The sequence below is a fragment of the Vulpes lagopus genome, chromosome 10 (genome assembly GCF_018345385.1).
Source record: "Vulpes lagopus strain Blue_001 chromosome 10, ASM1834538v1, whole genome shotgun sequence".
Taxonomy (NCBI): Eukaryota; Metazoa; Chordata; class Mammalia; order Carnivora; family Canidae; genus Vulpes; species Vulpes lagopus.
Window position 1 is genome coordinate 1,539,921 of NC_054833.1, and position 14,522 is coordinate 1,554,442.

The 14,522-nt window shown below is 42.1% G+C and overlaps 3 non-coding genes and 1 pseudogene across 3 annotated transcripts; 2 read left to right on the forward strand and 2 right to left on the reverse strand.

The window, feature by feature from the left end:
• Window positions 1–1,658: 1,658 nt before the first annotated feature.
• On the reverse strand, window positions 1,659–1,732 carry TRNAT-AGU. The gene has a single exon. It is a non-coding gene; the product is annotated as a tRNA-Thr (tRNA).
• A 3,584-nt stretch (window positions 1,733–5,316) lies between these two features.
• TRNAV-UAC lies at window positions 5,317–5,389 on the forward strand. The gene has a single exon. It is a non-coding gene; the product is annotated as a tRNA-Val (tRNA).
• Window positions 5,390–9,859: 4,470 nt separating this feature from the next.
• Window positions 9,860–10,255, forward strand: LOC121499885 (annotated as a pseudogene).
• Window positions 10,256–11,211: 956 nt separating this feature from the next.
• Window positions 11,212–11,283, reverse strand: TRNAH-GUG. Its single transcript has one exon. It is a non-coding gene; the product is annotated as a tRNA-His (tRNA).
• Window positions 11,284–14,522: the final 3,239 nt, after the last annotated feature.

The following is a 14,522-nucleotide window of genomic DNA, read 5'->3' on the forward strand; positions in this document are numbered from 1 at the left end:
GAGGGTGGCCTAGGGAAGGGAATACCAGGGAAGCCTCCCTCTGATCTTTGTGAGTTTGGAGCCACCAACAGTGTTATGCTGGCGGGTCTGGCTCCTGATCTGTGTGCTCCACTTCAGACAAGGGATTGGCAGGTACCTGAGAGCATATCTGTTCCTCCCTGATGTTTTGGTAAGTAGAGGGCAGGAGTAACACTTTAATATATGATCTATGGGTCTAAAGGCATTATCAACTTCCCTGGATTTAGTTTTTGCAAAGAGAGAACACTGCAGTATTTAAGTTACTTGAGGCTTGTACCTGAGGGAAGAGGAAAGATGATTTCCCATCTGCTTTTCTGAGATCTTAACTGAGACTCACGTAATGAAAGATTAAGAAGAAAAAAACAAACCGAGATTTGGCAACATGCTTATCTTGGGTATAGGTGGGAGCCCCCCGGGGAAAGATGAATAATTGTCCAGGTGGCTCAAAATTCCAGCTCATATGCCACCTTTCACAAAGGACAATAAATCTGTAGTGAAATGATGGAACCAAGAAAGGCAGAGTCAGGCCAAGGGAGGAGATAAAAACTAAAGTTTGTTATTTCCTTTCCAGGCTGATAGGGCCTAAAGTTGTCTCTGGAGATTAACCTTTGTCTTTCTCAGGAGAGAGGGAAGAAGGGACCTCTTTGTAAACTTCTATCCTGCTTCCAGGCAGGTAGGGGGAGGACAGAGAGCTTTTGGGGAAATCTGCTTTTCTCACTTGGTTTCAGCTCACAATAATTCTTAAGTCAAAGCGGCACATGTTGGGGTGGTATCACCTGTTACCCTTCACCACCATCTTCGTTCACATTCCTTTGGAAGTTGGGAATCACAGAACTGCTATGAATCCAAGGAAAATGAAATCAGGTTTACTGTGGAGTGTCAATGGGATTTCAGGCACGGTGCAGGACAGTTTAAAGACAGGGACTCTCAAGGAACTCCAATCGTGACCTCTGGAATCTCTTTCCATAAAACCAAAAGGCCCATCGTGTAGGCCAGTGTTACATGTACGTTTTAGCTTCTGAACTACAGTATCACTTCAGATTCAGGAAGGTGGTTGTCCGTTTGTGATTTATTTTTTCCAAATGCTACTGAGCTTCAATCTTGCCCCTTGCACTCAGTGGCTTGTCTGATGCACAGAGGTGATAGTTCTTAGGGTTGACCTAAACCAGAATGGTGAGAGTGTAAGTCTTTCCCCCACCCCATGCTCTCTTACTTATTCTCATAAAATATGAGTCTGACTCAAACCAGATGCCATGGCTTGTGAATTCATCTTACACTGACAACCAAACTCCCTCATTTAGCTGAAAATGTTGGCTATCACACTTTCAGAGATCACACACTGAACTTCCAAGACAAAATGTGAGATGCTGCTTCCTATCACCTACTGCAAGATAACTGTCGCTGGGTTCCTAACCTCCTCTTACCTATCATCAGCAAACCCATTGCTGTGATCAACTATGGAAATGTTACTCATTTTCCCTTCATCCCAGTCTCTCATCATGTGATGCAATCATCTAGCAAGAGACTTCTCAGTTGGAATAACAACTGAACACAGTATTTACTTGCCATATAAACTCTTCAAGGCATCTCCAACATACTCCATGGTAACCACACTGTTGAAAATGAAAAGGAAACAAAGAAGGCCCCGCTGGGATTCGAACCCAGGATCTCCTGTTTACTAGACAGGCGCTTTGACCAGCTAAGCCACAGAGCCCTTTTTTGTGTGTATGTTCAGTTATATCATATTTATACCATTTTCTGTGAAATGTAGCAATTTGTCAGCAATTTACTCAATTTTTTGACAAAGAAAAGATATCTCTGTTTCTGAGCTTTTACTAAAACGGTTACTTCAACATTTAAAACATGCATTCTTCAATATAAAGTTTTAAAAATTTCAAATTAAAAAAATTAAATACCTATTTCATGGAGAATGTCACCATCTAGAGGAAATATTGGATATTGCAACACCTTTTATTTATTTATTTATTTTCTCCTTTAATTCATTTATTTTGTCCACCAATGTTGAGTCACTAATTTATGTTAGGTACTTTTCGAAGATAGAACAGTGCTTTGTGAGTGGTGAGGGCATATGCATTCATTGGGCATCCGCAAAGGGCAGGGTTCTGGTGGGGTGAGACTTCCTTGGGACAGATCCTCTGTGTACCTCCTTTCCTCTGGACATCTTGGGACTCTTGCCGGCCAGTCTAGCCTGTGTATAACCTCTTTGTCCTTTCGTACAACACCTTACAGTTTATGCATTCCCTTTGTCCTCAGGTCCTGCTGCCATTCTTCTCCTTATATAAGCTAATTTGTTTATCATACATCATCTCGATATGCATCTTTTTGTAAAGTTGACATTCTGTGCACAAATATAAATTTACATAAATGGTATATTATATATTATTATGTCTTTTGAAAACATTATGACTTTAAGATCCATCAAAATTGTCCTGTGTATACCTAAATCACTGCTTCTAACTGCTCTATAAATCCCATGGTGGGCACTCATGATACATTTCCTTTCTTCTGTCCCAATGATGGATTCACAAGTTCCAAATAACACCACCTTTTCATCTACCCCTGTTATGTACTTGTTTGAGAATTTCATTGGGGTATAGGAACAGAATGGCTAACTGATCCCACTTTATTCTCCAGTCCACACTCCACCAGCTGTATGTGCCCCTTTACCCTTGTCCATGCTCAACATTATTGATTCAGCTTTCTAATTTTTAATCTAACCTTTTACTGTAGAGTAATGAATCTCATATTTTTATTTGCATTTATGCTTTCTAAAGATTTTGAGCATCTGTTTATATGTCTGTTAGCCATTGGCACTGCATCTTACGACATTGACTCTTTTCTTATAATTTGCCTATGTTGTTATTGAGGTTGATATGTCTTCCATGTTGATGCACAGGGGGCTATGTTGTGTATTGTGGTTATTGGGCTACTGTGAATTTTAGATCTTGCAATATCATCTCCCATTGTGTTACCTGTCTGTTGACTTGTCAGTGGAGGAACTTAATGACAGATCTTTGATTTTGTTAAGGATTTATTTTCCCTCCCACCTCATGGTTTGTACTTTTGAGGTTGTTTAAAGGGTCTTTCTCTGTTACTAAGTTAAAAAATGTCCTCTGTAAAAAAACAAAAGATGTGTAGATTTTCTTTTTCACATTTGAGATGTTGATCATCTAGTACACTAGGTAAGTGTATTGGTTTTTTATATGACAGTCTGTTGGAAATATGTTTTTTGGTTCTCAAAGCGTTGGTTTGGTAAGGGTCTCCAAGATGTGTGGTTGGTCATGTAATGTCCTACACTTCCTTTATCTTAACTTCTTCACATTTTCAGGCAATTATGTATTTAATAAAATCATGCATTTTTTCCTGTTAGAATATCTATCTGCAAGGTCAGGGAGAATCCAGTTATTTCCTAATACCCAGTACAAGTCATAGCATGGAAAGAATGTATTTTAATTTAAAAATTACTTGAATTATATTTTATGAATTTCCCATTGGATAACCTTCCAAGGATTTGTTTTTTGTTTTTGTAAGCCTGAGCTGATGTTTCATCAGCTATGTGACCTATAAAGTCAATCCTAGGCTTCCCAAACTGTGAACAAGTATTTTGGTTCTTACAAGAAAATATATGAGAATACAAATTCTAAGTTGCTGTGATAGATGAGTGGGCAAGGTTCTGAACTTAAAGTTTGCATGAGTCCAATCATTGCTTGTGGCAAATAATCTTATCTTCTCATATGTCCTTTTCAATATAAACTGGAAACCTCTCTTGTTGGTTCCAGAAAATCTACGAGTTTCTATTTTGTCTTCAGGCAATTTGATTATCTTTCTGTCTCCTGTAATCCTGCACTTTACCACCAGAACTTGGGGAAAAAAAATCCTATTAGGTAGTGTTTACTAGGTGCACAATTAGATGTTTCTACCCTGGTCTTAGCCCACCATGGATTTGGCATAACCGCCCAAGTCCATCAGTTTCTAAGGCTACTGTAATGTTATCCTAAGCAAAAATGTAAACCGAGAAGGTCTCAGGTAACACAAAGGAACACGTGGCCCATGAACAACCTCCTGAGCTTTGTGGCTCTCAGCAGTGACTTGACTTTCAAAAGTCTCCCAACTCTTCTCCAAAGCTCTAGAGACCAGAGCACAGAGTTCGAAGGAGACCCAGACCCATGTTGTGTCACAGTCAGGAAGAAACAGAGAGAAATTGTGTAAGGGAGGTAAAATTTCTCTCCTACATGTTTAGGGTTTCTGGCCAGGCCTAAGAATTAAACTGACATAAAATAGATCAATATGAGAAAAACACACACATTTCATTAAGTGATTTTTACATGGACATGGAGGCCCTCAGGAGAAAAACAAAGGCTCAGACCAGCAGTTAGAGCCCATTGCTTACATAGTAGGCTGTGCCAACATCCTGAAAAGGTGACAAGACAAAGGGGTTGGGTTAGGACAGTGAATTGTGGACAAGGGTCCAGGAAGATAAGGGTTAGTTTCAGCAGGGTTTCTGTACACATATCTCCTGGCCTGGAAGCCCTGGCTCTGGTGATAAGAAGGCTTCCTTCCTCCTGGGACCGGGAGGGGGCACCTTTGCCACGGGTATTGTACCTCCTGCCTCGGGGAAGAAAAAGGAAGATTAAGAGTGCTCTTCTTTCTACCTATTGTTTTTCAAATGCCTTTAACTCAATATAAGCAGTATGCCAGAGCTGCACATTTTGGGATGGCATGCTCTGAACCCCGATTGTTGAAAACATGTATTCGTGTCCCTCCTTAATGCATACATATCCTAAGCTTAACTAGTGAGCAATCCCAACGGGCCAGCTCTGACCCCGTTGCAAAAGAGAGGAGGTTACGACGGTGCAGCTAAGTTGGTTTGCAGCTCCCTCCACCTGCAGATGCATCTCCCCAGCACCCGGGACTCGCTGGGAAACGCAGGGAAGGTGCGCGCGCGCGGACGTTCTAACTGCTGCCCTGCTCTACCCGCCTCCGGGCTCGGGTCTTTGAAAGTAGGGATGAACGGGAAGCCGTCTGGAAGGGTGCGAAGGGGCGCAAACCAAGGATGCGGTTTTACGGAAGTTTTTCGTAGTTTACGTGTTCGCAGATGACCTTACTGGAGGTTGTTTCAAGCTCATGTGCAAGGGAGGCGCGCCGGGAACTCGGTTTCAAATGCCCTGCGTTTGAACACAGTCACCTAATCTCACAATTGGAAAAATATAAACATTTTTCAACGTATTTGTCCAGAAACTTTTGTATTCGGAGACAGGGAGACTCTTGCCGGCTTGCGGTTCCATAGTGTAGTGGTTATCACGTCTGCTTTACACGCAGAAGGTCCTGGGTTCGATCCCCAGTGGAACCAGATGCAGCTTCGCTTATTTTTCCACCCAGGCTCGGAGGCAAACAGAGTGGGTTTGGTTTTGGGCTTATTTTCAGGGCTTTTCCTCTTCATTTCTTTTTGTAAAATTTAATGTTTTTTTTTTTTTCCTTTTTCTTTTCTTTTTCTTTTTCTTTTTTTTTTTAAGTTAAGGCTTCCGAGATTGCTGATAGAAAAACAGACTTGTGGATTGTTTGGGAGATGCATCTGCCTGCACCGCTCAGATGCAGGCGGGGTGTAGCATCAGGTGGTCACGGAAAATTAGTCTTGCTCCTGCCAACGTCCAGCCACTCTAAACAGTCAGAAAGAACCGCGCGTCCAGGAATTCTGAGTGCTCGAGACGCGGAGGCCACAGCACAGGTCCCTGGCCTGGGGGCACCGCACACGGCCGGTGGCTGCGGCTGTGCAGTAACCAGACCCCTGCAGAGACCTCGCCCCCATACCGTGAGCCTTGTTGGAACCTCTTCAATTTCACTTCCACTCCCAGGGAGCCGGTGCCCTCAAAGGGTCCAAGCTGCCAGTCACCCTTCCAGTATCCCGCTCCGAGCCAGGAATAGGAAAGTCCGGATTCTTACCCGTTTGAAGATCATCTTACAGAAAGGTATAAAAAAAACAGAAACAAAAAAAAAAACAAAAAAAACAGAAACAAAAAGTGACTTGAGGGCTAAGGGCTACATGGATGGGACCATGCTGAGAATAACCTGATGTACTCAGGGAGGTGGAGGCAGCACCAAATAACCGAACTGACAGATGTATCTAGCTGCATGAGGAAAGAGGCTCCTGTAAAGTAAAAATATACTATCAGAAATGAAAAATTCACTAAGTAGATCAGAAAGTGTGGTGATATTCTGGGATACAGAGCAAAAACAGTGCTGAAGGGGAGGGGAAAATTACAGTAGAGGAAAAGACTAGGATGTGTAATATCTAAATAATATTACTTCTAAAAATAAATAATAGGGAAAATGCAAGAAAGATAAACCTCAAAAAATCAGGTTCATATCACAACCCTAAAAAAAAATTCTAGGCAGTCAGGGATGACTGACTATTTGGTCAAAAGGATAAAAATATCTGATCCTTGACTACTGAGGAAATTGAAAAGAATCTAAAACCTTCTAGAGAAGGGGTAAAAACACAAGTCACATAAAGGATCAGTTAATAATAGAATAGTTGACTTTTCAAGGTTGACACTGGAAGCTGGAAGACAATGAAGCAGTGGTTTCCAATCTTAAAGCAGATGAAATCCACCCTAGATTCTATAAGAAAGTCGAATTTCCGTCAAGTATGAGCATAAAAGAGAGACACTTTCAAATGTACATTGCCTTGTCAAATTTACCTTTAGCACTCCCTTCCCCAGGATCTGTGTAAAAGTGAAATGAGACTTGAGACACAGAACATATGAAATATAAATACAACATAAGCTGAGTGGAGGCACAGGCCAAGGTAACAGGAGCATCATGTGTTTGCTGAGGGTGCCAGACTGCAAGAGTTCAGAAATGTTTGGGGAAGAATTCTTTAAGGAGATAAAAAGTTGAGAGCAATTCAGATGTGCATAGAAATCCTCAAAAGAGACTTCAATAACTGGGGGATGAATCTGGGGTTCAAATGATAAGATCTATTGACACCTGTGCAAATAAAAATAACATTATTCCATGTGGAGGTGCAATCATAGTCTGTTAGAACGATTTAAAATTGGAAAAGACTAGATAAGGAATGAAAAGGAAGAAATAAAGAATCATTACTTGCAGATGATATGATATCTATAGAAAAAACAGAATCAATAAGTGTTTCAAATCAGTAAATGAGTGTAGCACATTTGCTAGATACTGTTGATAATTTTAATTCAGAAGCATACAGGAAAAAAAAGACTTGAAAAATTATACCTAAGAATTAATCTGATAAATTATGTATAATATTTACAAAGGAAGAGTTATACAATATTATGGAAAGATACCAAAAACTGCTCAAGTAAATATAGAGCTGCATGGCATTAATGAGAGCAGGAGCTTTATAAAATAAAAATGAAAAGTTTCTTTAAAATTATAGATGAAGTGAGTTCAATCAGAATTCCAACAAATTCTAACACTTGGAAGGATTAGAGAGTTTTGGCTAACTGAATCATTTTTAAAAAGAAGAAAGAGATGGTAGAACCGCTTTATCCCTTTTTAAAAAAGATTTTATTATTTATTTATTTATTTGGGTGGGAGAGAACAAATATGAGCAGGGGGAGAGGGAAAAGCATACTCCCACTTGAGCATGGAGCCTGATGCCAAGATGAGGCCCAGGACCCTGGAATCATGACCTGAGCCGAAGGCAGACGCTTAAGAGACTGAGCCACCCAGGCACCCCTGAACTGCTTCCTCTTGTAAATACTACATGTACGGCCAAGGATAACAATGAGTATATATGGTATTTCTGCAGAGGTATGTAAATAAACCCATGGAACAGAATGGATGGCACAATATAGACTGAAGCAAATAATGAAGCCATCATATCTGACAGGTGGCAGGAGGTAATATCAACTAGTCATTAAGTCTGTAGACTCAATTATACATATTAGGAGGGGAAATCCATACTTTCAAATGTACATAAAAATGAATTACAGGCAGATCACAGGCTGAAACGTGAAAAGCAAAGATTGTAGATATTTTAGCTAAGGCGGTGGAGGACAAATTCTAAAGTTTTTCTCAGTCACAGGTCTACCAAGAGCCGCGAGGTAGAAACCACAGAGTCACCATTTCTCTCTCTTCTCGTTGAGACTGCTTTTATCTGTTCTGCTCAGATTTGAGTTTGCTCTGGTCCCTCTGCCTGGAGGAGTCTGTCGTGCCCGCAGCCTCACCCTTGGAGTAAAGACTGAGAAGGCTGGAGGACATGCAGTAAGAAGGCCTTTCAAGGCCTGTGCAGGTTAAGATCAAAGTTTTATTCCTTAACCAAGTGTAAGGCTGCTTCTGATTAATGTCACCCTGAGCCGGGAGCTTTTCCTAGCTCTCCAGCTCATCCCTAGACCACCTATACATTTTCCAGCTTTCTTGACTGAGGTTCTCTGTGGGATTTAGTTATTCCCCGACTTCTGCTCCTCACTGACCAGGGAGTGCTTTCTCTTGTTTCTCCTGTTGTAAGTGTTCTAAAATTCGAGCAGCCGTGGTAGTCTAACAGATGCTAGGGTGGCCTGGGTACAGACGGATTGCTGCACACTCGGGAGAAATTAATATTCAAAGCCCCTGCTTAGTGTGCTCCCTCTGGATTTCTACTCATGTTAAAAGAAAGTTTGTTGGACCTAAATCTTTCCTTGTCCTGATTCCCCGACTTGTAGCGGTTCTTCCAATGATCTACCTTTCTCCAGACCTCTCCCTGTGCCTTACCCAAATTTATGGCCTATTATGGCAAACATCCAGGCCATGATCAGCTTTATAAATAGACTAGCTGAAATCTTGAAATTAACCTTAATCCTGAGGATAGACAAAACTCTTCCTGCCATGGTCAGAATTAGCTTATCACTATCAAAATAGCACAAGATTGCAGTCATTTAAAAAAGATGTTGAGTTTTGCACCAGTGCTTGCAACATCACTACTATACAAAAGCCTTCTTCTATATAAGTAGCAATGTGATTTTTTATTTAACAATAACAGCAATGGCTTATTTGACCATGTTTTTGGTTTGTACCTCACTAAGGTAGTGCCATCATGCATATTAGGCCCTTAACTCTTTAGAACAATTGTAAAAAGTGGTAATTCTCATTAACATCCACTGGAAGACAAAGAAGATAATAAGATGCAGAGAAATGTAAAACCAGGTCATGAGTGCCATAGAGGAGGGCAGTCTTCTCTCTGCAAATGTGGTCGGCAGTGTGTAGGATGCTCCCAGACCAATATTCATACATTCATAAAAGGATACCTGAAAAATGCAAAGCTTTTGTCCCATAATTCCCATGCTCAGTGTACACCACATTTGCTATTGATTCTTATTCAAAGCTACACAATATGATCGTGAGCCAGAGAACCTGATACATCTCATGTAAACGTGTGCTTGGTGCCAAGTACCATTCTGGCACATGCCAAGCAAGCTCTATACTTTTTGAGTAGATCTATAGTGTAGGTCTTCTTTACCCCTTCATGCACCTGTCACTACAGATTAATTCAGTGCCGGATTCAGGATGCTAACCCTCTTACCAAGAAGTAGCTTCTAGGCCATAGTCCATGACTGCCTGCTACTCAGGCCAGTAAGAGGCAAAGAAAATATGTTCTAGAGAACTACAAGATTCAGGTGTTTGTCTCTGTTCTAAATCACACTTTCCTCATTCCTGGTGGCAAAAGAGTGAACAGGCACTGGTCCTTCTGGGTCCATACATACTTGATTCGTATCCTCACCCATGTAAAACCAAGTAGAAAGAACACACATAAAAGAGTAGATGTGGCCCCTCCCATCCTCTTTCCACCATCTCTCTGAGCTGAGCTGCCACAATGGTGCGCATGAACGTCCTGGTGGATACTCTCAAGAGAATTAACAATGCTGAAAAGAGAGGCAAACGCCAGATTCTTATTAGGCCATGCTCCAAAGTCCTAGTCTGATTTCTCACTGTGATGATGAAGCATGGTTACATTGGCAAATTTGAAATCATTGATGATCACAGAGCTGGGAAAATTGTTGTGAACCTCACAGGCAGGCTAAACAAGTGTGGAGTGATCAGCCCCAGATTTGATGTACAACTGAAAGATCTAGAAAAATGGCAGAATAACCTGCTCCCATCCCATCAGTTTGGTTTAATTGTACTGACAACTTCAGCTGGCATCATGGGCCATGAAGAAGCAAGGTGAAAACACACAGGAGGGAACCTCCTGGGATTCTTTTGCTAAGGATGTAATTCATATATGCAAATAAAATGCCTCAACGGAAAAAAAAAAGTAGATGTGATACAGGTGACCATGGTCAATAACTAGGAGTGGAGTTAAACCACTGGGGCTGCCAGAGGGAGGACATCCAAAGTATGACACTTCAGCTCAGTTACAATATCTCTGAAGGTTTGTGGGTGAGAGTTTCAGAATCTATGTCAGACCATTGGGGAAGGAATGGGGCAAGTTAAGCCTCAAGAAATGAAGATCTTCATGCTGATATTTCCAATAAACTGCTGAAAATATGAGAGAGAAAACAGAAGACAGTGTTTGTTGAGCATTTAAAATCTGCAAGACCCAGGGGATTTGAGATGCCACTCGTGTGTTGTCAGGGCGCTGTACCATGGGAGAAGTAGGCTTCTGGAATTCTTTGGGGGTCTGCTTGTCTCCTTCCCACCACCTTCCATCTCAGGTCGGCTCTGCCCTACATGCACCTTACCTGGTCCCCTTGCCCCTTTCTAAATTGCTCTGGATGCTCAAAAGGATAGATATTTTTCTGAGCCATAATAATCTTCCCCCAAAATCTTTTCCAGTTTTCCCCAGAAGTTCACAATTCTTCAGCACTGGCCCAGCCACCACGATTTGTGGCATGTGTGATTCATAATCAGGCCTCTGTGTGCTAGAAAAGATTCCCACAATCAACCTGGCTGGGCACTGGGGCGGTCATTCCCTCGCTCTTAAAAGGAAAAGACTTCTAGGTTTATTTTTATGACTTCGGTTTCCTCTTGGGACTTCGAGCCAGTGCCTACAGGACCGTGGGACTTGGGAATGGCTGGGGAGAGAAGCACTAAAAGGAGAGAGAAAAAGAGAGAGACACAAACCCAGAGCTTGGACTGGTGGCAGTGGAGGCATCCGGGTCCTCGGGTTCAGGTGACATTGGCATGGCAGGAAAAAAAGGACATGGGAAAGCCTAAAACTCCTGCCGTGACTCGGATTCGAACCGAGGTTGCTGCGGCCACAACGCAGAGTACTAACCACTATACGATCACGGCGCGCCACCGGGAGCCACCCGCCAGGAGCCCTGCCTGACTCCTCTCTGAGCAATATCAGCTTTTGTCGCCGAGAGAAACCTGCGCTTCGTCCTCCGTCTTCTCTTAGGACCGCCTACCTTGCTGACTGCCTCCCCCTTCCCATTCCTCCTCCTCCCCTCGTCCCCCTCCCTCATCTCTTCCCTCCTCCTCTTACCCCTCCTCCCCTCCTTCTCCTCCTCCTCAGCTTCCCCCGGCCCCTCCTCGTCTCCCTCTCCCCCGCCTCCTCCTCTCCCCGATATTTTGCTTCTGGCACACAAACCCAAGGGGAGAAGTTTCACTGAGCGGATTTGACTGCCCCTGGCGGTGCCTCCCTGGGGGTGCGCTCAATTCTGCAAACTCTCGGTCCTCTGACCTCTGGCCACAGGCTGGAGAGGTGCTGCAAACTTAACCTCAGCATTCTCTGCTGAAATGTTTTTGTGATTGGATTGATCTGCCTGTGCTTCTCTTCGAGGAGAGATGAAAACTCATCCTTGGGCCCAGCCTCAGAGAACAGCCTCTTTTCTTGTGCTTTTTTTTTTTTTTTTTTTTTTTTTTTTTTTTTTTTTTTACAGTTAAAGGCCTTTCTGAGGATCTTGTCTGACACATTGGCCCTACTGGCTCTGAGACTGGACAGGATGGCCTAGTCCAACCTCCTAGCTCTGCATTGACCAGCACCAGGGACCTCCCGACTTCTGACATTCTTGCATTTTCTATAAGAAATCAATTTTAGGGGATCCCTGGGTGGCTCAGCAGTTTAGTGCCTGCCTTTGGCCGAGGGTGCGATCCTGGAGACCTGGGATTGAGTCCCGTGTTGGGCTCCTGGCATGGAGCCTGCTTCTCCCTCCTCCTGTGTCTCAGAGGCCTCTCTCTCTCTCTCTCTCTCTCTCTCATAAATAAATAAATAAATCTTTTAAAAAAATAAATCAATTTTAAAACCTCTCTCCTATGCAAGGCAGTAGTTCTAGCAACTCTTACCTCTCTCCTGTATTATTAAAAAAAAAAAACTCTATAGGATCTTTCCTATCAGCATTCAAAGATGCTTTTCTTTCTTTCATCTGGATGACATGCTCCCTTGCTCCCGCTTACCCTTTGAGTGACTGACCACTATCCTGGTTACAGCCAGAGTTTTTGAAAGTATCAGCACACTGTCTTCTTTCTTTCACATCATTGCTTTTACCAAATGGATTTCAGGCCGCCTTTCCACAAACACTCCACTTTCACGTTCAGATGTTACTAATTGAAAGGCTACATCTAGTAGTTGACTGGTAGCCCTCACCACACTTGACCTCCAGAAATGTTTCCTCCTGTGGACTCTGCTCTCTGGACCTCCATCCTGTTTCCTTGCCCCCCAGGCCTCAGTTTTATGTATTGGTTCATGCTTCCTTCCTCAAGTCCTCAAGGCTCAGTCTTTTTCTCTAACTCCTCTCATTTCCTTGGTGATTATATCTGTGATTTTAGCCAAGACCTTTACCCCAAACTCCAAACATGATGTTTAGCCTCCTGGTTGCTACTTCCCCTGGATGTCTAACAGGTGTTTCATATCACTTAATATGTCTGAAGCTGAATTCTTGATCTTTTCTGCAAACTTAAACTTTCTACTTCTCTCCATTTGGTGCAAACATTGGATGGGTAACAGACAAAGAGGAGATTACTGCAAACTTAATCGGACACTGAAATCAAGTGCCACTGTACTGCCATACATGATTCACTGGGGGAAGAGAGGCAGCTCACCATGATTTCTAGTTGCTTCTGGGTTAGTTCTTGAGGGTGGAATGGGGAGAAATAATCACTGTGGCACAGTACTCCTTGCCCCCAGAAGAGGGATGGAAGAATTCTAATATTATCTTTTTATGTAAACTGATTTACTCAAAGGACATTTTGGAGACCAACTCACATGTTCAGGAAGGCTTCTGATTTATTTAGCAGTTGTACCAGACCAAAACTGACAGGCCAATCCCTGACAATGCTTTCTAATTCTGATCTGAAAGTTTTATTCATTCATAAGCTTTTTAAGCAAAGTATGAGATGCAATGATTTCTCCACAAAAATATCAGTGAGTTTAGCAATTCTACCATGAACATAATGACCTAGTTTTTGACAGGTCAAAAAATTTTGATTTGCACAAGCAATTTTACACTCAGGGTTCTTGTGATACTTTCCTTTATATTATTCCAAGGAAGATGTGGGATCTTAAATTAGTATACTGACATCCAGTTGTGAGTCTACATATCATATCAGTCATTCTTGTAAACAATCAAAACTCTTCTCAGGTGTTTAAAAATAGCACACATAGGATTTAGATTCCTGGTAAGCAAAGCCAAGTCAATGAAGTCAGCCTGGCATAAAGTTACAGTCTTTTGTCCTTACTCAAGCATCCTCATTATCCATAACCATGTGTATTTCTGAGATCTTGTCATTACTAGTTATCTGAATGATGCAGTTACTTTGAAGTATAAATATTTTATTTGATATTAAATATTAGATTTGACCTTACAATTGTTCCCTATTCTGAATGCATTACAACAACTCCATCAAGTAATAGATGGGGAAGATGAAGGGGAAAAGAGTGGAACATGGGGAAAGTATGTATTAACTGTGACTCCCCTGGGGATCCCTGGGTGGCTCAGTGGTTTTGTGCCTGCCTTTGGCCCAGGCCAGGGTGTGATCTTGGAGTCCTGGGATCAAGTCCCCACATCAGGCTCCCTGCATGGACCCTGCTTTTCCCTCTGCCTGTGTCTCTGCCTTTTCTCTCTGTGTCTCTCATGAATAAAAAAAATCTTTAAAAACAAAAAAACTGTGATCCCCATTTTTAGGAATCTGCTACTGTAAATATTATCTGAATAATTAAATCTAGTTTTGGTCTTTCTCATTTGGTATTTGTTAGTACAAATCTGATCATGATACTACTCTGCTAAAATCTTTCAACATCTTCTTTTGAACATGCTCACCCGAGTTTTGCACAATCTAGACCAAAGTATACAGGCCAGATAGTTAAGAGAAGGCAGTGATGTGTGGGCTGTGTGTTGGGGTAGATAATATCCCGATTTACGGGTTATCTCTTACAAATTGAGAACCTGATTGAAGAAATAAGTGTACTTTCTTGTCTTATTCAGTTGGAGATGGTATGATAAACACCATAGGCTGGGTGGCTTAAATAACAGATGTTAGTGAGGCTCTAACAGAATGCCTGGAGGCCAGCAAGGAGGAGGCCATGGCCAGCC